The 21,284-nt window shown below is 45.9% G+C and overlaps 2 long non-coding RNA genes across 4 annotated transcripts; both read right to left on the bottom strand.

The window, feature by feature from the left end:
- Nucleotides 1–568: 568 nt before the first annotated feature.
- On the bottom strand, nucleotides 569–7,080 carry LOC132648527 (uncharacterized). Its single transcript, XR_009586939.1, has 3 exons — nucleotides 6,624–7,080; nucleotides 5,349–5,431; nucleotides 569–4,615 (listed from the first exon to the last, which is right to left on the bottom strand). It is a non-coding gene; the product is annotated as an uncharacterized LOC132648527 (long non-coding RNA).
- Nucleotides 7,081–16,293: 9,213 nt separating this feature from the next.
- LOC132648526 (uncharacterized) lies at nucleotides 16,294–19,113 on the bottom strand. 3 transcript variants are annotated; one of them, XR_009586938.1, is made up of 3 exons: nucleotides 18,897–19,113; nucleotides 16,980–18,371; nucleotides 16,294–16,839 (listed from the first exon to the last, which is right to left on the bottom strand). It is a non-coding gene; the product is annotated as an uncharacterized LOC132648526 (long non-coding RNA). The 3 variants fall into 3 exon arrangements; XR_009586937.1 differs by having other exon boundaries at nucleotides 16,980–18,368; XR_009586936.1 differs by having other exon boundaries at nucleotides 16,980–19,113.
- Between the last annotated feature and the right edge of the window lie 2,171 nt (nucleotides 19,114–21,284).

Raw genomic sequence — 21,284 nt, 5'->3', positions numbered from 1 at the left:
TCCTGATAGTATGGGTGTTTATGTGCCTGAAACGCAGGTGCCACCTGTAGATTCCCACTTTGAGTGTGAAATCCTAAACAACCACACGGGATATCTGTCTGGAATTTTAGCGTACCTCTGCACCACCACCCAGCAATTCCACTATCAGGCGTTTGGCCTGGGAGAGGGAAATCGGGTGAAATCATATTGGCCCCCACAGGAATCTTCACGGCAGTTCTAGTCAAAAAGCCTTAAATGGATGCATCCCAGATGTCTAGCAACAGGTGCGGGAATCAATGGCAAATTGTGCTATATACATGCAATGAAATAATGTTCAGAATGAAAATGAAGAAAAGAGTAATGGGTGACTGGAGCCTGCAACAACACAGGTCTTGGAAATACACCAGGCTAAGGAAACGATCCAGAGAGGAAGGAAGATACATTAGGTCATTCTACTTAGGAGACACTGCAGTGAAACAAATCCAATCTGGGGATCAGAAATGAGGTCATCAGTTGCTTCATGCTATACGCAGGCAGAGGGACACAAGGATAGGACATGAAGGAAACTTCCAGAGTGGTAGACATATCCTGTTTCTGACTGGGGGATGAGTCACATGGGCATATTTATTTGTCAAACTTGAATAAGCATTTGAGATCTGCATATTTCACTTAAAGTAGGAGGGTGGGGAATGCAAGCAGATTTTTAGCCATAGAAAGGAAGGCACAGCTTCAGCAGTCTGAGCAGCAAAGACAACACGTGGGCACAGAACAGTTAAGCCACTACAGTGAGTTTGCAGGGTGTATCCTTGTCCAGGGCTTGGGAGAACTGTCTATTCCCACTCATCCTAATGGCTGGGGCCAGCCAGCATCTTGAGCACCATGCCAGCACCGAGCTGTCACCGTCAGCCTGACCACAGCTGCTTTAATGGCAGGTTGGGAGAGCCGTTTCCTCTGGGCCGTACAGCCACATCACAGCTGCTGGCAGCACTCTCTGGCCTTCTTCCCCTCACTGCTGGCTGCTTCTCGGAGTTCACTGAAGAGCCTTCCCTCTCCTCACCCTCAGACACCCTTCCGGAATGTTTCCAGGCCCAGGCTGCCCTTTACATTACCCAACTTCATTGGTGATAAATGCTGGCTCTTTGGAATTCTAGGACTGACTGCTTCCCTGGGCCGCTGCAACAAATCTTTTCTTCAATTTTTTTTTTTTCTCGAAGTGCTCTTTAGGTTTTCTTTATATTCCCTACCAAACCATCAAGTCAGGATTTCTCCAGATGCCAACATTTGGTATTAAGTTGCTGGGCTGATCTTCCAAACAATGTTTTGCACACATTTTTTCATCGACTCAAGTTATATCTTAGCTTTTCACCAATCTCTCTACTAATATGTACTTTCCCAAATGTCAAGTTTATTGTGTTGAAGATGGGCCTAACACCGGCATCACACATAAACCTCGTGGAAGACACACAGTACATTATTTAGTTTGTTTTTCTTGCATTTTTCTATTTTTCTAAAAAAAAAAAAATCTGTAAGTCACAAGTAAACCTTTTTAAAAAGCATAAGATGGGTAAATGAACTCAGCTTTCCCCTTACTGTGATGTTTATATTTTCAATGTAAAACGAAATCTCTAAGACGCCAGACACATGGCACCCAGACGAAGTCTGGTTATCTGGATCTGGGGCCAGGGGCAGTTCCAAGAAGCTTTGGTCACGTGCAGCCACTACAGCCTGGGAATGTGTCTCTGCCACAGGGAGGACGGCAGCCCCAAGTTTGCTTCCTTGGGTTTCTCCTCAGCCTAGCCAGGAATACAGCTCACCTAGGGTGTGAGGGAAAGTGTCTCTTGTGCCTGCTGTCAGTGCTCAGACTAACTCTAAGGGACTCAGCCAGTTCCCTCCGCTCAGGGTTGTCTCCTTAGGTAGGGGCCCTGTGGGGGAAGGGTGGAAGCAACGTATCAGGAAGTTGGGCTCATGGCCCCCTACTTCTTCAGCCAGAGCTGTGGCACCTTGCTATGTTTTCCGTCTGAGGCTTCTGTGTAAACCTAGCAAAATGGTGGACCTATCAAAACCATCACCTCCAGTAGGGCTATGCTCAGCACCAACTGATCCTCTTCCGACTGACACTGGATGGGGTTGTGTTGCATGCCTCAGAGCTGAATCATGGTGAATGATCTGGCCAACGGTGCACATTGCCATCTCGGAGACAGAATGGAGGGGAAGAATGGTGTCTGATTTAGCATTTGCCTTCACTGTTGGGCGATTTCTTTTTTTTTTTTTTCTTCCCTCCCTCCTTCCTTCCTCCTTCCTTCCTGCTTTCAGTCCTTTTCTCCAGAGCAATTCTGGTGTCTTGCCTGCATGCCGCATGCCTTCCTGTGGCAGTAAATTCCTTTCACACTTCCAGTTGCTTCAAAGCAAATCCAGGAGGCGCATGAGCCTTCCCTCTTGTCTAGACACAATTCCAGTGGGCAGAGGAGCTGGGCCTGTCTGAGATTCTCACTTGAGTCCACCTGGGCCCATCTGTTGCTGTCATAAATCTACGGGGAGCCAAAAGTGACTGCCAAAGGAGGATGCTGCAAGTTTTCCTGGCTGCCGGTTGCTCAGAACCGCCTCTGCCAGGCGTGTGAAGCGCTGATTCAGCAGAACCTGAGTGCCTCTTGGAGACCCAGGGCAGGGTGCGAATTTAAAAGCGCAGCGCAAGCCCACCACAAAGCAAATGCCGAACAAAAGGTTAATTCCACGGATAAACAGCTCTTGGTGGCGCTTGACTGAGCGTCTGGTTCCCATTTCGTGGTGCCATTCTGCCAGATGCTCTCTCTGTTAACACATCCTGCTAAGGCGGAGATGAAATGCAAAACCAGAAAGCTGCAGGCTTGGCTGGCAGCGCCGGGTGGCAGCGTGCAGGGGCACAGAAATCTCTGGAAGTGTCTGAGATGTCCCCAGAGGGCATCACCACAACTGGGAAATAGGGGTGAGGGGCTCAGAGAAGCTAGTCATGCCTCACAAGACTGCTCAGTCTGAGGGACTAAAAGTAAATAAATAAATAAATAATTGTGAATGGCGGTAGAGGAGCCATCCATCTCTTCACTGCTCCTTTGGTGCAGTTATGAAACTTAAGAGAGGCAAGCCACACGCAGCGGCTCACGTCTCGAAACCGAGGTCTCAGAAGGCAGCGGCGGAAGGATCAGGAGTTCGAGGCCGTTGGGTGTGAGACCCTGTCTCAAAACAAAAATGAAGCAGGAAGTGAGCGCAAGAGTCACACAAGAACCAGTCTGCTTTCCCCAGACTAGGAAGTCTAGATCGCTTTCTTGCCTAGCCTCCTTTGTGTAATCAAAAGTGTCTATCAGTCACCCTGGGAGCACACAGGAAGGACGGTCGTGTATTAGGCACCGGGTGCATCCTGTATAGGGAGCAACGTGAACCCCTGTGCTTCCTTAGTGAAGGACCCAGACTCGATCACCTTTGAACAATCTGTAAGATATTCAATATAAGCTTGCGAATGCACCACTGAGAAGGCGCTCTTATTTGTGCTTTCTGTGTTTGTGTCCTAGAAGTGGCTCTTGCCTGGTCCTATCAGGAGAGTGAAGATGCTGTCCTGGCCGCTTTCTGTTCCACAGACAGAGAAAACAAGGGACTGGGCTCTGAGGTATTCTCCATCATGTTGAACACTGTGTCCAATTGCTTTGTCCAAAGCAGCAGGTAGCTGTGAAAGGCCCCTGGGCCCCCATTGTGACCGCCTTGGCTGCAGGTGAAAGGTCAGTTCTCAGGCAAGACTCTGACCCTTAGCTTTTTTTGTGACGAGTGTCACAAGGCAAATTAATCAGATTTATGGCATTAAGCTCTACCAATATCTTTATCCTCTCAGCTCTTTTTCTCCAGCAAAACTCTCTGTGAGGGGGGAAAGAAAATCTTTCTGATGAAGGGTGAGAAGGGCTTTTGGTTTGTGTCTCACAGTTTTTGCTGCAAAGTGAAAGCCGTCGGGCATATATAGAGGCCAGGCAGCCCTTCCTTCAAACCAGGGCGTTTATAAGTAACAACGAACCGTTCTGGCACTCAATCAAACGGTCCTTACTGTGGGGACAATGGTGAAGCCAGGGTTGGCCGGTGTGGATAGCCTTCGTGCTTCAGTGAATAGCTTTTTTTTTACATTACAAGTCAGCAAAGTCCATAATTAGGAAGTTTTGGGCTCATCCCGCGCAGCCCTAGCAGTGGTGGGGTCTGAATGGCACTCAGAGGGGCAGGTGGCTGCTAGGGGTCCTAAACAGAGAACACCGAAGCCTCAAAGCCCCCAGCAGGGGCAGGAAGGCGGGAGGCTGCTGACGTCACAGGCGCTTTTCATCCAGCCTCGCAGGAGAGCACCAACTTCCTGCTGATAGAAATTTGTCGGCAAATTTTTTTCTCATTCAGAAGTGACGGGATCCAGGAGACACTGGCTAGATATGATGACTTGATTAAGGCGTGTGTAGGCGACCCAGCTGCCTGGGAACTGGCAGAGAGGGAGCATGCGCCCGCCTCCCCCTCCAGCCTTTTATGAGGAGAGCTGACCGGCTTCAGCTGCTGGATTTCTCCACTCTGGACTGTGAGGATGTCAACATTCCGAACTCAGAGCCCCTTTTCATGGCAACCTGGGTTTTGGTATAGATCGCTACAGAAAAAGGAAAATAACACTGAACTTTTTTCCCCCATAGTGATTTGCAGTGTAACGGTAGATCACTCATACTCAACAATTATATCCTAAGCACCTACTGTGTGCTGAATCCTGAACACCCTCTCTAGATGACATGAGGCTGAATACCAGAGTGGAGGTGGGGAATAAGCCATGTTCATCACATCTGGGACAAGAGTATTGCTAAGAAGGAAGATCAGTAAGTGCAAAGCCTGATGGGAAGGAGCCAAATATATGCTACATTTGTATTTTATATAGGAGTGCTAATATCTTTCCACATTTTGATTATAGCAAGGGTAGTGGAACTTTGTGACGAGGATTAAATGAAATAATGCCCATAAAACATGGAGCACAGTACCTCATGGATAGTAAGAACTTAATATATGCTAATGGATTTCATAATTGTAACGATTATTAAGCATTTGCCAACCATAATAGTGCTATAAGCTCCATGGGCAGGGACATCATCAGCTCCATCTTGTAACTGAAGAATTTGAGTCTATGGGTGGGAAGTTTTTTATCTGGGGTCACGCTGCAGACAAATGGAAGCACCCCAGGCTCCCCAAGGCAGCATGCAAACAACCCCTAACAGCTAAAGAGCATAGTGTTTGCCCAAGGAAGACATGAACACATTGGATGGAGCCTCTGAGATTTGGGGGTGGTTTGTTACAGTAGTTTAGCTTTCCTTAATGTGACCAAACAGCAGACTCACCTTGGGTTGACTTCAGTAAGAGAATCTCAGAGGCCAAAAGTGCCCCTGAAATAACAGGGCTTGTGGACTTCGCCAGAGAAACTCTAGAGAAAATGAAGAAGCGATGATTAAAACATCTTGTTTGTTGGGGTTCACTTAGGTTGGCTTTTCCCAGGTTACTTTGAAGTTTTCATCAGGGGTGATGGGAGTGGGTGTGGGGGTGGAGGGAGGGGGTGATGCCCAGCTCTTCTTCATTTGTATCTGTGACAGAGGACAGTTGTACGCTGTAAATCTTACTGTTCAGAAACAGAAGGTCGAAAATGCATGAGGACAAGGAGTATCCAGGATGGAAGGAAAGACAAACTTAAGAGTAGACAAATCCAACATTGTAATAAATGGTGGCCTCAATCGCTTATTCTATTGCCAAGATTGCCACTGGTCTCCATGGTGTCTCCCATCCGGCCTCTACATACCACACCAGTTACCTAGGCACGTGAGCATTTACTTTTCTTCCTTTGTGTGTGTGTGTGGGGGGGAGGGGTATGCATGCCTGTGGCTAGAGGTTGACGTTGAGTGACTTCCTCAGTTGCTCTCCACCTTATTTTTTTTGAGACAGGCTCTCTCATTGAATCTGGAGCTCATCTATTGGACTAGTCTGCTTGTCCAGCAAGCTCTGCCCTCCCCCCCCCCCCATCTCTGCCTTCTTGGCACTGAGATCACACGCATGCCTTGCTTCAGCCGGCTAAGCTCAGGTCCCCGTGCCAGCACAGCAAGCACTTACTGACCTGAGCCCCTCTCGGCTCTCCCTAGCTCCGCCTCATTCCTCACGTTTTCTATCAGTCCTACTAGGTCCTTCTGCCTGAGACCTGCCCCTCCCTACTGCTCTAGTAGAAACCCAGTTTCTGTCCTTAAGATCTTGACTGAAGGCTACCTCCTCCAAAGCTTTCATTCTTGGGTACTGTCCAGTATTTCTGGCCTTGCCCTTCTACTGCTCACTAGGGACCAAGCCTACAGCTGCCTGGGTCACAGACCACCCCAGGCCTGGCTTTTGTCTACCTTGCTCTGAAATAGGTCCGGAACAGGATTTCTATTTGGAAAGAGATGAAATAAAGTGATGACTTCTCGATTAAAAAGCAAACAAACAAACCAGAAAAAAATGTTCAGTGCTAGGGCAAACAACACGGGGGGGAAAAATTTAAACAACAACAACAACAAAAAAAAAAACCAACCAAACAAACAAACAAAAAACCCAAAAAAAACCACACCCTCTGTTGGAGTGTGTTGGAATTATCTTACACAAATATTCATGTGTCCATGCAATCCTCTCCCACGGCCGTCACTTGCACGGCAGGATTGTCGTGGTGTGTTTTGCTGTTGTCTTTATGCTGACGTTCAATCCCCTCTTCTTCCCCCTCACCCCACCAATTATTGAATGCCTTTAAAAAAAAGAGAGAGAGAAAAAGAAAGAAGGAAACCCCTACCACAGCAGATGTGTATGAGCTGTTTGATCTTGTGGCTGAATAGGAACCAAGGTTCTGAGGCTCAGATTATGGTGCAAAAGAGGGGGAAAAAAATCTTAACGGGAACTCTGTGAAGGCGGAAGTTTAGCTTTGATCTCACTATTGAATTTTGCTGCTGGGGTGTGTTTATATCTATTTCTATTTATCTTTTTAGCTCTGAAATTCGGGGCTGCTGTGTCTGCTTTTTGTAATTCGACAAGAAGGGAGTTTTGTCTGGTTCTGTGCATGCGATTTAAGTCATTTCAGGCAAGAATTTAATTTCTCTGGGAAACCAGGAGAGGCCTACAACATAATTTATGGATATCTTTTCCTTTAAAGGATTTTAAAATAATTGGGGCCACTTTATCTCAAACCAAATGGAAAAGAGGCCTATTAAAAAGCAGAGAGGCCACGTTCCAGACAAGGTCTGACTTTACTGTTTAATTCCTCATTTGCACATCTTCCCCACTAAAGAAAACCCAGACCTTATAAAGCATTCTGACCTGTGCAATTTAGAAGGGAGGAATTCAAGTGCATTTATTTATAGCTAATTCCTGTTTCAGAGTTTGCCCCCAAAACGAGACTCCTTCTTCATCTCAGGAAATTGAGTAAGCTTGAAAGTTAACTTGAGAAAGCTTGGAAGCACCTTCTCAGTTGTTTGTTCTCATGTAGCAATGACCAGTGTGACAGCTCATTTCCCATAGCTTGTGGAATGGTGGCTTTTCAGTGCGTTCCAGTGTGATACAGACACACCCATCCCCCCTCTCACTATGGCTTGTTTTTTTTTTTTTTATTTTTGATTTGAGGATTGCTGCAATTTTTCAGTGAATTTGAGCATTTATCTTCCTGCCCTGCCCATGCTCTGTATGCATTTTTCAGTTAATTTGCCGAGTCAGAGGTCATAGTACAGCTCAGTGGTTGAGCACTTGCCTACCATGACGCACGACACTCTGGGTTCAACACAGCAAAGAAAAAAACAAAAGGGGAAAAACACACACAAACAATGTTTAATATACATTCAATCAATCAATCTTTACTAAACCTACTATGTACCAGAGACGTGGCTTCTACATTTATAATCTTCTGAGGGGAACACTGGAAAGCAGATTTATTTTGTACCCCAAGGCATAAGCCAGCAAAAGCCTCTAACTTAGGTACTCGCAATCAGCTATACAGCCGTTTTCAGAGTTTATATTATTAAGCATTTTTTTTGAGGTACTTATTCAGCACTAGCTGAATAAAAGCGTAATGCTAAGCACTCGTGAGAGTGGGGAAATAAATCATGGACCAAGTGTGCATTCTAAATGGCTCGGGAGTCATAATAGTTGCTGTTAATTAGCAGGGGAGAATGTGGGTCGAGGGGGCGCACAAGAGGGGAGGCAGTGACTTGCCGTCTGGAACTAGACTGGTCAGTTTTTGAGTTGTGGGGTCCAACTTCCTGAGGGTTCAGAGTGACTACCTCAGTTTTCTGCTAAAAGAAGGCCCCGTTGAGGGAATAGGACTTCTAAGAAAGTGTGGATGGAGCCTGCCTGGCGGTGGTGGTGCACACCTTTAATCCCAGCAGAGGCAAAGGCAGTTGGGGTTTGAGGCCAGCCTGGTCTAATGAGTAAGTTTCAGGACAGCCAAGGTGTCATGCTGCCTTAAAAACAAACAAACAAACAAACAAAAAACAAGCAAACAAAAAGAAAGTATGAGCCAGACATGGTGGCACATGCCTATAATGCCAGTGCTCGGCAGGCACAGGCAGGTGGATCTCTGTGAGTTTGAGGCTAGCCTGGTCTACAAAGTGAGTTCCAGGGCAGCCAGGGCTACATGTAGAGAAACAGAGAAACCCTGTCTTGAAAAACCACCACCACCAATAAAAGGGAAGTATGGATGGACCCCCACCACACCCCAACAGGACTTTTCAAAGCTTTGGGTCTATTGTATTTTTGCCCCACCTTCACTCGTGGAATGACGTTAGCATCTTCTGTGTTGCCCATTGACTTCCTGACAAGATGTGGTGGCCCAGAGATAAATGTGTCATGGGTTCCTCTTTACTTGCTTACTTACTATGATCCTGGGATTAAAGAGGGGGGCATTACACATACTCAGTAAGCACTCTTCCACTGGGTTTCACCCTCAGCCCCTTGGTTTAACTCTCAGAATGGAGCCTGGCTTTACTTGGTTGGGCTCAGTGTGGGCTCAACACCAAGGCATTAGCCCAGCTTCACCTGGTATTCAGACCACTTGACAAGTTACATATTTGCATGTGTTTGACCAAAAATCTATTTTAGATATATAACACGGGATAGTTTTCCTTTAGCGTTAGCTAGCTAAAAATAAATTATAATCAAAATAAGGGTGGATGTTACACGTATCTAACATTCAATCGTTAACTGAATGTGAAATACCTACTGTGAGCATTCATTCACTGTACGTGAAGTGCCTACTGTCCACACAGTCTCTACTGTGTAAAAAAATGAACAGATACCCCAGAGAAACACAAGCTTCTTTTGATGCGACCATTTATATAATATATCCACATAAAGTGCTAAAGGTTTATGAGCAGGTATGGAGGTTTGAATGGGAATGGCTCCCAGAGGCTCGAGTATTTGAATGTATTTACCTAGTTGGTAAAACTGTTTGGGAAGGCTTAGGAAGTGTGGCCTCATTGCAGGAGGTGTGTCACTGGAGATGGGCTTTGAGGTTTCAAAAGCCCACACCGTTCTCAGTCAGCTCTCTCTGCCTTGTGCTTATGGACTAGCTGCCATGCCTGCCTGCCTGCTGCCATGCTCGCTGGAGAGTGGAGTCCCCCACTCTCTGGAACTGTAAGCCCCAATAAACTCGCTTTTATAAATTGCTTTGGTTACAGTTTCTCATGGTACCAATAGAAAAGTCACTAAAACGACAGATTTTAATTACGTATGCTAATGGGGCTCAATGTGTATTTCTACACATTGGGTGTGTATTCGAGTACCCAGATCATGTTCAGCTTCCTCTTCTGCACCAACATGCTCATCCCAGTAATCACTACCATGCTTTTTGGTCAACTTTTAACAGCTTTATTTATGTCAGCATCTTAGCAAAACCTCGATAATTTTTTATTCAATGTGTAATTTCATATAGGCTATTAAGTTAAATATGCCTGACTCAAACAGGCCTGTGCTTTTGTTGTAGATTTCTGTGACATGGTCAAGTCACCTCTGTTTAGTACAGCATTTAGCTCTGTCTTGCCCTGTCAGACTGAGCACTTGTAAAATGCTAGTGAGTTTTATGCTCGGAGATAGGTTCTTCTAGCGACTTCAGTTGGAATTAAATGATGGCAACCGTTTACCATAGAGGTTGCTATTTTCATCATCTTTATTAAAAAAAAAAAAAAAAAAAAAAACCTACACGCGGGCCTTGAATGGGATGATGGGATGACCTGTAGACCACCATGGCCATGTTGTTCCTTTAGCTTCTTGCTACAACACCCAGGCACTTCCTCATGCCCAAATGCAGCACCCAAGCCTTGTTTCCCTGCCTGGTCCCAGGCTGCGGCTCTGTAGCATCTCCGGGAGCCATGCACACTTTGCGTGCGCGCAGTCCTCGGTCTCATGCCTCCTGCTGCCTTCTCTCACAGACACCTTAGAAAGCCTGTGCTTTCTTCCCTCTTGGGGACATGCTGCACATCTGCTCTCATCAGCTTCCAGGACCTGGGCTTCTTGAAGTCATTACGTAAGGTCATTCTTCTTGGCCTTCCCAACTACATCCAATCGCACTCCCGTCTCTACTGTGTTTTTCCTTGCTTTTGAACTCCCTCAGTCACTCTAAGAAAACTTTCACATTTCCTTTCATCTCTCTGAAGTCTCACACATCTGCCTTTCTCCTGATGTCCCGGCCTCTGCAGTCTGCGAGCCCAGGGAGGCTGGGAACATTTCTCCTAATGCCTCCATGCGTGTGGGGCCAACACCTGATTTTGTTCAGCTGGGCATCCAGCCCACTGTGCAGGGAGGCGCTCCTCGGGGTATCCTGCTTCTTTTTTTTTGGGGGGGGGTCAGATCTTGTCATGTGATTGTGCCTCGACCAATCAGATTCTCTCCTGGGAGTCAACTCCTGTAGCAGTGTTCCCTCCAGGTGCCCATTAGTTCCTGCTCCTCAGGTCCTGCCTTGGAGCCTGGCCATTCTGAGATAGATTCTTCTGAATCTGTAACTTCTGCTGTGTCTGAAACTAGATTCCTCCTGTGCTATTTGGTTTCTTTTGCCTGTAAATCAAGTAGCGCCAACTGATTAGGCTTTGTCAGTTTTGTTTGAGAGTAATTTTTTTTCTCTTGTATAGTAATAGGCATGTTTAATTATGCAATAAAGGGGGGCACGTGTGAAAAAAGTGACCGAAAGACAGCCTGACTCATTTAACTCATGTTAAATCAGGGCTTCATAAATGTTAGGACCCACAGGAAATGTTTAGGTCTTATCCTCAGAGACTCCTTCAGAGCTCAGGGAATCAGAATGTCAAACAGTGCTCCTGGGCAACCAACCCACTTTGAACAGCAAATCCTTACCTGTTATCACCTCCTCGGGCACGATGAATCTTGGAACACAGAACAGGAGTCAAGATGAAACTGTGAACCTCAGGTTTGTGTATCCATCATGGACCTCACTAGCTGGGTTCCTTCTCTTGGGCCTAAGGAGACAAGGAGATGGCTGGAGTGGAAGGGCAAAGAACCAGCATGACACAAGACAGCACCTCCCTGCAGAGCTCCACAGGGATGCTGAGCAGGATGTCCACGTCCAGAAAAAGTTAGCACCGACCTCGGAATACTGCGTAAGATTCTGAGGAAACGCAAGTCTGTCCCCTGAGGACTATTCAGTGCTGACCGCAGCTGGAGCAAGGACTAGAGCCAACTTTTCTCCTCTCTGGGCCCACCAGGCTGTCAATCCTTCTGATTTCTCATTTCCAAACCTTTTTTCCCTTTCCCCAGACCTAGCTCTAGACTGACTCATCCCCACCACTTATCTTGCATTGTCCAGCATCTACGTGTTCTGCCTATGAGATGTCAACAGTAGTGTTGGTACTAATAACAGCCCTTACTTGTCTGCCTACTCCTACTTTTGCCGGAGCCTTGCTTCTCTATCTCATACACACTTTGCAGCAACCTTATGAAGTAAGTATTATACCCCAGTTTATAAATGAGGAAATAATTCAGAGAAGTAGTATGCCCTAGACAAGCTACTTAGGAAAATCAGAGGTAGAACTTGAACCCTCTTCTGACTCCAAAGTGTTTGTCACTAACTATACTGCTCAGAATGAACTATACCAGCTCAGGACAGTACTCGCTCTTTAAATGTCTTAGTACTTGGTTCCCTTATCTAATAGAAAGTTCACCCAACCAGGGCCGGAGTGGTCTAGAGTACTCTAACGGCTTTTATGATCAGGCTCAGACTCTATAGAGTGTTAAAGGTCAGGTTTCTTTTCAGAGTACTTGTTCAAGGAACACTGTTTACCACTGTCCCACTAGCTGAGGTTTCTGGACACAGGCACAGATTGGCTCATTATTAGAATCAGGAAGCATTTTTTTTCTACTAGTCCATCAGTCCTGCTTTCCGTTCCTGTCTATGCGACAGATTAAAATCTGCTTCCCAGGAGAAACAAAGAGCTTGTTATCCATCAGCATCTATCTTGGGTTTGTTTTGTGCAGAACTCCTAAGACTTGGTTTTAGAAGGAGCCACAGATAAAGATGTAGGAGGGCTTGGCGATGGGAGCATCAGGCATGATTTGTTTGAATTTGGGCTGGAGAGCCACATGCTTTGGTAGAACTGACCCTTAGGCTGGACTTTGAGACAGCTGGCAAATACAGCTATTCCCTGGGAGATGTTCACTGTAACAATGGTCTTAGCATGAGAGATGCTAATGTCAGTGCTTAGATCAGTATAGGTACCTAGACAGTGGCCAACAACGTATAGAAATACACTCATGTATTCTTATGTTTATTCTTGCATACCACAAGTGCTTACTGACTATGAAGCTTCATCTTCAGTGCACAGTTATAAACAAACAGAAGGGGGCTAGAAAGAGATGGCTGAGTGGGTAAGAACGTTGACTACTCTTGCAGAGGACTTGAGCTTGGTCCCCAGCACTTAATGGTGGCCTACAAGTGTTTGTAGAGTTCCATTTGATATGATGCCCTCTTCTGGCCTCCATGGGCACTGCACACACACACACACACACACACACACACACACACACAGGCAAAACACTCATATGCATAAAACACATCATTTATATTTAAGAGAGATGGAGCCTGTGCTCTGATAGAATTTTGGAGGGAGGCAGATATGAAATGCCCATAATACAAGAAGGACTATAATTATAGCTGTGAGCAATGCTGTGAAAAATGAAGTGCATAATGCTGTAAGAAGGGTCATGCCCCTTTGTTAGGCAGAATGTAGTCACTCCAGGCCAAAGCAGCAATCCAAGATGTGCTACCAAGTGCAGTGGCCTTTGTGCCTGCTGTTCATTTGGATCAAGCTAAAGCAAGTGCTTTCTGGAGGTTCAAACTCTTAAGCAACAATCCTAATCATTGTACAGACACCCCCACCCCCTCTTGCCTGTATTGTGAAAGTGGGGCATGCTGATGAAAAATGTCCTTAGGACCAGAGGAGTTGGCATCCAGTCCCTGCCATTCCTGGTTTTGGACGTGTGACTCTGGACGAGGTTCTGAAATTTCAAGAGACTGTTCGACTCTTTGTGATGTGGGTTCTCATTTGCCGGTGGGAGAATTATTTCCCAGATTGCCTGCTTTAGTGAGCTCAAGAGTGGGTGCAGAATGATTTTGCAAAAGACATTTAGGGATAGATGCTCCTTCCCAGCATGCCCTGAGCTTAACAAGCCCAGCACTTCTAGCACTATGCCCAGGAATCATGAGAAGTGTTGGGTCTGGGAGGGCCACGCACGAGCAGCTTCAGAGACATGCCAGTGGTACAAAGAAGGGTGAAATGGCTCCTTGGACGTTGCACAGGGGTGGCACATGGGACATCAGGTGGTCAGAGGGAGGAACCCACAGGAAGATCACCAGTATGCCTGGCAGGACTTGGGGTCCTCAAGGTTGGGCATGAGGTCTTGGCCACATGTTCTCTGCCTATTTTTCTTTCATGATTGCAGTTCAGCCTAATTTTACTTAGAGCACTTAGAGCATGAATTCAGCTGTTTATAGTAGGTGCTTATCTGTCACAAAGGGGAGGGTCTCACTCCTCTACATATAAAATAAGATGGGATCACATGGGTGACTCTTTTTACAATTAGCATACTAATTTACAGATTAGTGACTTTCACCCAAGCTGTTGGCTCACTCTATCCCCTCTAAAGCCTCTCTGGAACACTCTGGGAAAAAATTAAAGTTAGAACTCTAACTTACAGCATGCAAAAGGCGAATTTTAGATATCATAAAGATCGATATAAGAAAGGTAAACTTAAGAAGCTGTATAAGGAACCACAGGAGAGAAAGCACCCAGACCTCTGGTGAAAGGGCAGACAGCAGAGGCTGACAGCTGGAACTGAAGTGCCGAAGAGGCTGGGGTAGCACCTAAAGCTCTGCTTGGCCTTGGCTGCTGGTGGATGACGACAGAAGTGGAGACGGCTTTTCTGTCTCTAACCACTGGGCTCTAAGCAGCAGCTTCCACAAAGCCAGCTGGCAAAGACACAAAATGGAAAATCATAGGTGTGGGCTCAGAGATGATAAATAACCCCAACTGGCAAGAGGACAAAAGATAATTTTTCAAAGGAGCCTTGTCTTACGCTGCTGGCAACAGTGCACCCATGATTCCAGGAGCGTGATAAACTCTGTTCTATAAATGAGTCTAGAATAAGTATGCAAGGCGAGGGGTCATGTGATATGGAGCCAGCTTAGCACTGACTTGCCAGGTCATCTTGGGCAAGTCTCTCAAACACACAACTTTCAGGCCTTTGGCTGCTGCTAACCCCAAGACCTAAGAGCAGATGCTACAAAATTTCCAGAGGCACAAAACCCAAACTTAGTGATTTAGGATTTGGCCAGTATGTCTCAAAACTGACCATAAATAAATAAATAAATAAATAAATAAAGCAAAACTTAAAAACCAATAAATTGGACTGCTGAAAGAAAATTGTTTAAAACATTCATAAAACAAAATAAAAGCCACTAACAGGAAATATATATATATTTATTTTATTTTATTTTATTTTATTTTATTTTTTTTGCAGAAGAGCTTAAAGCTAGACTATACATCAAGACCTCTGACGGTGATACAGACAGTTCAGTTGGGATAATGAGCAACATATTGCAGCAGACATGAAGCAGTGGTGACTCAGGACAAGTCAGCACATGGTGGGAAACGCTCAGGGTCACTAGTTAGATGCCTGGGACATGAATAGCCCTGGCCAGTGAAGCACTATGGTCTCCCAGTCATAACCTGGGTTTCATGTAGACCAACTGACCAAAGCAAGTGGTCTAAGAATTGGGGATACGATACTTCTTCTAGGCAGGGTAAATTCTGGATCAAATTTTTTGTGGATGGGTTGTTGTTCCCCTCCACCACTAGTCCTGCCTGGCTAGGAGGTGGTCACTTCAGTCACAAGATGTGCAGGGATAAAGAGGGAACAGAGACTGAGGGACTGTCCAACCAATGATTGGCCCTAGCTGAGACCCACCCCACGGTGGGTCAGCCAGCCCCTGACACTATTAATGATGCTCTGCTCTGCTTGCAGACAGGAGCCTAACATGACTGTTGTCTGGGAGACTCCACCTGTCGGTGGATGGAGACAGATGCTGAGACTTGCAGCCAAGCATGAGGGATCCTGTTGAAGTGTTTGGGGGGGAAATGAAGGACCTGAAGGGGACAGGAACCCCACAAGAAGACCAACAGAGACAACAAACCCAGACCCACAGTGGCTTACAAAGCCTGCACATATGTGGCCAATCGGTCTTTATGTAGGTCGCCTGGCAGGTGGAGGGGAGGGGAACTGTTTCTAAAATGAACTTTATTGCCTGCCTTTAAATCACCTCCTTCTGGCAGGGCTGCCTTGCCTGGCCTCAGTGGATGAAGCTATGCTCAGTCCTGATGTGACTTGATGTGCTGGGGAGGATTAATATGGGGTGTGGGGAGGAGGTGGGTTCTTCTTTCCTGGGGGTAAAGGGAGGGGGGAGTAGGGAAGGAGGGAAGGAACGACCATTGGGATTTAAGTTTAAATAAAGTAAAAAAAAATTTTTTTTAAAGAATATGGCATACTGCTGATGGGACAGCAAAATGGCACAACTACTTTTAAAATAGTTTGCTGGTTTTCTTTTCACATTTGTCTTAGGGTTTCTTTTGTGTTCTTTCTTTCTTTTTGTTTGTTTGTTTTGTTTTTTTGAGACAGAGTTTCTCTGAGTCACCCTGACACTCTCTCTCTCTCTCTCTCTCTCTCTCTCTCTCCCTCTCTCTCATCTTTGGATTTCTATTGTGATGAAACAAGATGACAGAAAGCAACTTGGGTAGGAACGGGTTTATTTCAGCGTATACTTCCAAGCAGAAACCTGGAGACAGTGACGGAGGCTGAGTCCATGGAGCAGTGTCGCGTACTGGCTTGCTTCTCGTGGCTTGCTCGGCCTGCTTTCTTACACCACCCGGAGCCACCAGCTCTGGGGTGGCACCACCGACAGGGAACTGGGCCCTCTCACATTAATCATCAATAAAGAAAATGTCTCCGCAGACTTGCTTAGAGGCCAATCTGGGGAGATGTTTCTTTACCAGAGGCTTCCTTTTCCAAACGACGATAGCTCATGTCAAGCTGACACAAAACTAGCCAGGCCAGCTGCCACTTGTCAACGTCACACACATACACTTCGCCTCTCAACTAGAACTTTTCTCATTGGTCCCCAAGATGCTTAACGCCACAGCATAAAATATCTCACCTTTTAAAGGCCTCACAGTCTTTAAAAATTCACATTTTAAAAGTTCTGTCTCTTTAAATATTCCATCTCCCTCAGAAATTCTGAAATCTCATTAAAACACCCAGTCTCTTAACTGCGGGCTCCTATAAGAAGAAAGAAAGAACAACAGAAAAGAAAAAGTTAATATTTTCCTACTCCGAGAGGGCATCCGGGCACCCCCAGCAAAGCAAAGGACAGAAATTCAAAAGCAGAGGTTAGTGCTTGACCTCTGGGACCGACTCACAGTCCTCCACCCTCCAAAGTTCCACTTCTTAGGTCTGCCGTCTGCAGCAGGCATCGCTTGTCCTGCGGGCTCAGTCTGGCTCCGTTCCACAGCCGCCGTTATCCTTGGAGGCTGTCCCAGGGCTCCTGCACCTCTAAAATGCTCGGGCTTCCGGCTGCCACCGGGCTGCACTTTCGCCGGTAGCTCCTTCCAGGCTCTCTTTGGGGACTCTGACCCTGCCACACGGTGCCAAGCCTCAGCCTTCTCCATGACCCCTTCAATCCCCGGCCTTCTACTGCAACCGAGGCCGCACCTTCACCAGTGGCATCTCCCACCCTGTCTTTAAGAACTCAGCCGGTCCTGCCGCAAGGTGCCAAGCCTCAGCTACTCTCCAGGATGATGTCACGCTTTCAAAACCAGTACCACCTGAGCGGCTGGTATATAGTACCAAGTTCAGCTGCCGGCAGGAGAGGCAGCCTTAGCCACCCTCTGGATCCCAGATTCTGTGTGTTGATTCTGAGGAAATGTGCTCCCAGACTTACGGTGCTGGTCTCTTCTTTGTCACCACTAACTTCTCAGCTCTAGCTGGCCTGCATCAGTCGTTCCAGGAAGGCAAAAGGTTTCACTTCACTGGTGCTGGTCTCTTGTTAATCACAGCGAACTCTTGGGCTCCAGTTGACCAGACAATACAAACTCTTATCTCAAAATCCTGAATGTCCCCATGGAGTCTTTAAAGGACCCTCGAGCTTCCGTTTGCTATTTATGCATATACACTGTAGTGCTTTGAATGAGAATGGCCACCGTAGGCTCATATGTTTGGATATTTGGTCCCTACTTGCGGAACTGTTTGGGAAGGGTTAGGAGGAGTGGACTTGTTGAAACAGTCATGTGAAAGAGGTTTCAAAAGCCTACACCATTTCAGACTAGCTCTCCCAAGCTTTCACCTGTGCCCTGAAAGCTTTGGGCTAGGTCAGGGTAAAAACACAGGCGCTCTGAGGGTCCAGGGAGAAACTACAGATGAATGACACAAACCAGGTTCACTGTGCAGAGGGGGCAGGGGCTGTGGTCACCTAAAGGATGCAGGCCCCTGTCCTGAAGAGCAACTGTCAATCACCTCCAGCCATTAGCTTTTGTTGATCACTCTTGGTGATGCTGCTTATTTCGAAAGAGTGTAATAGTAACTTTTCAAGTCTCTTGTCTCAGCCTCCTGAGAGCTGAGATTGTGGGCCACCATGCTGGGTTTGAATCAGTTCATTTTACTTAAACCCTATGTAAGGGTATCAGATCCTGGAGTTACAGATGGCTGTGAGTTGCCATGTGGGTACTGAGAATTGAACCTGGGCCCTCTGGAAGAATAGCCAGTGCCATTAACTGCTGAGTCATCTCTCCAGCCCTGAATCAGTTCATTTCCTACTGATTAAAGAGATAAAAATTTAAAAGTACACTTGTAAAATTTAATTTAATTTTTTTCTTTTTTTTTTTTTTTTTAAAGACAAGGTCTCACTAGGTAACCCTAGCTGGCCTGGAACTTGCTACATAGTCTTGCCTGAAAGATCCACCTGCCTCTGCCTCCCAAGTGCTGATATTAAAGGTATGGGTCACCATGTGCTAATTAAAACTGAGATTCTTAAATATAATTAGGATATTCATCCTAATTCCTTTATGGAACCAAGTAGAAGAATCAACCAATTGTCCTATTTTTCTCTTCTTAAAAAAATTTCTTTTCTAAATCACTGAATGTAATTGTAGCAAAATGACTGCCTCACAGAATAGGTCTAGCAACCACTATAATCTATCAGAACCCAATTAAAAATATAAAAGGAACAATAAAGATGTTCTAGACTCTAGAGAGAACATGAGCCTTCATGCGATAGGTTTATGGTGCTCGGGAGGTGATAAAGCTCTGAAGAGCTGTGTGTGTGACAGTCTGTTACTAACCTGTAGGTTGCTGATCTCTGTCAACCTTCGTGTCCTCTGGAGTGAGTGTGATGACATCAGTAACACTGACAACCCTCAAGTGTGCATTTACCATCTTCCAGGTGTCCTCGGTTGTGGCATCTATCAGACCCTTAACCCTGGAGCTGGCGAAGATGTTGACAAGCAAGCCAGGTGACCTGTGTTCAATCCCAGGATGGAGCAACAATGGAAAGGGAGAACTGATCCCATAAGGTCATCCTCTGAACCCCACCTGTGCACAACATTTGTCCATGCCCCTCGAGTTAATAAATAATGAATAAAACAAACATTTCAAAAGCACCACTAAGAAGACATTAACCCTTACAGATACAACTTTTAGATTCTCTCTTTAAGGGTAAGGAACCCCAGACAGAATATTTCAAAAATTTACCCAAGGTCATAATTTGGTTCCAAGTTGCCTTTAAAAAAAAAATCTTCAGTTTTATGGAAGAAGGAAAGGGAAGTAAAGGTGGATATTCAGATGTTTATTAAGTGCAAGCTGCTTTATACATAGCTCATTGAATCTTGCCCTCATATTGTGAGACTCCTGCTATAGGGAAGGACTTGAGGAAGAGAAAAAGAACTCAATGCCTAGCTAGAAAGATGTAAGGCTAGAACCTGAGCCTCAATATGTCTGCCCAGAACCTGTGTTCTGTTTGTTGGTTTGTTTGTTTGTTTGTTTGTTTTTAACTAACTCATGAGATTTTAGAGCTGTATCCAGGCACAAAGAATGTTTAAGGAAAGCTTCCACTCAACACTTCATCCTTACTTTTGTACAGCCTTAACCAGTTTAGTTATCTGGTGTACTCATTCAAAGCCAGGAAGTAGGTCTACGTGTGGCAATTTCTTAGATTGCCTAAGAAATTGAGTTGATAGAGAAAATAAACGTCCAAGAAAAAAAAAGATTTTAAGTGGCAGTGTTTTAGCTAGTCACTTTTTATTTCTCTGAACGGTTTTATGTTAAAGGCTTACACTTCCCTTAAAGGAATCAAAGAGGAGAGGCTGGAGCAGGTCAGCAGGTAAACAGACTTTTCCAAACTTTAAACTGGGATAACCCTGAGCTGAATTTAGAACTGAAAGGAAGTCTAATAAAAAAACATGGTCTTAAACAATGCCATTTTATTTTATTTTAAAGTAACCTGCAATTTACCCTAAACAATTTGATATGAACAAATTATTTCAATTAATATTCTAAACTACATTAGAAGGTACCCAGAACTCAGGCAATGACAGTGGGCATGCGGTGCGGGTCCTCTGCCCGGGCATGTCCTGATGGTTGAACTCCTTGGCAGAACTCAAGGGCATGTTCTTGAGGCTCTTCTGAGAATCCTGGGCCTTGTGTTCCTTCTGGCCCCCACCCACCAGTGCCCCAAGCCTTCCGGAGCCTTGGTTCTCACACTTCACAGGGCATCAGAGGGAGCAGGCTTGTTAAAACACAGATCGCCAGCTCCACCCCATCGATTTCTGATTCAAAAGTCCGGGTGTGGTACCAGATTTGCATATCTGACAAGTTCCTAGCTTGATGCTCCTGGTGTGCAGGCTAGACTTATTGACCCTGGGAAAATCCCTTTCTCCTCTGTGCGGCCCTTTGTGGCCTCTTGGCTTGAGCAGACAGTTTCTGTCTTTTCTCAAAGGTCTGTGAGCTCATTGAAGAAAGGTTTTGTTGTTGTTGTTGTTTTAGACTTTGAAGAAACCAAGTGAAAAAAGGGAGCCTCAGGGTCTGCTGGGAGTGATCTATTTCTGCATAGCCTCCCAGTAACAAAGCTCCCAGAAAGTCTCTCACGAGGGTCTGCTTTGGCTCCTGAGCCTCTAGGAATTCATGTGCTTTTAGTTCGTGGAATCATTGTTACAACACTGAGTCCAGCTTATACCCTTGGGTATTCTGGTCTTTTCCGGTGGCTTTAGTTGGCTTTTTAAAGGTGGAGTTGTCCAAAATGATGTCTCTCCCAGCTCACTCTTCGACTGTAGACCTAGACATCAAACTGCTTCCTGAATGTAACCTCCTGGGTAAATTCCCTGGTGTTGGTTTTACAGAGTGAATTCTGGACTCTCTTTAGGGTCTTCTGCTGGATACAACCCCTGACAGGACCTCCCCAGCCTTTCCTCCCCAGCCCACCTCCATTTCCCCATGCTCCTCAGAAAGCCACAGCTCCCACAGCACCCATGCCAGCCTCTGTGTTGCCAGCAATCCTAAAGCAGCATTGTTAGGAAGGGAGAAGGGGATCGCAGGAAGGGTTGGTCTAGCCTGGGGTTGGGGCTGCTGCAGAATGAGAAGGGCAGGATGTCTAATGCCACAGCCCACTGGGACTAAGAAGGAAGCTCTGATGTCTGGTGTCATGCCAAAGCTGAGAGATGAGGCTGACCCTGACG

The sequence above is a fragment of the Meriones unguiculatus genome, chromosome 17 (genome assembly GCF_030254825.1).
Source record: "Meriones unguiculatus strain TT.TT164.6M chromosome 17, Bangor_MerUng_6.1, whole genome shotgun sequence".
Lineage (NCBI taxonomy): Eukaryota > Metazoa > Chordata > Mammalia > Rodentia > Muridae > Meriones > Meriones unguiculatus.
The sequence above is the reverse complement of the archived record's forward strand: the minus strand, read 5'-3'. Positions and strand labels throughout refer to the sequence as shown.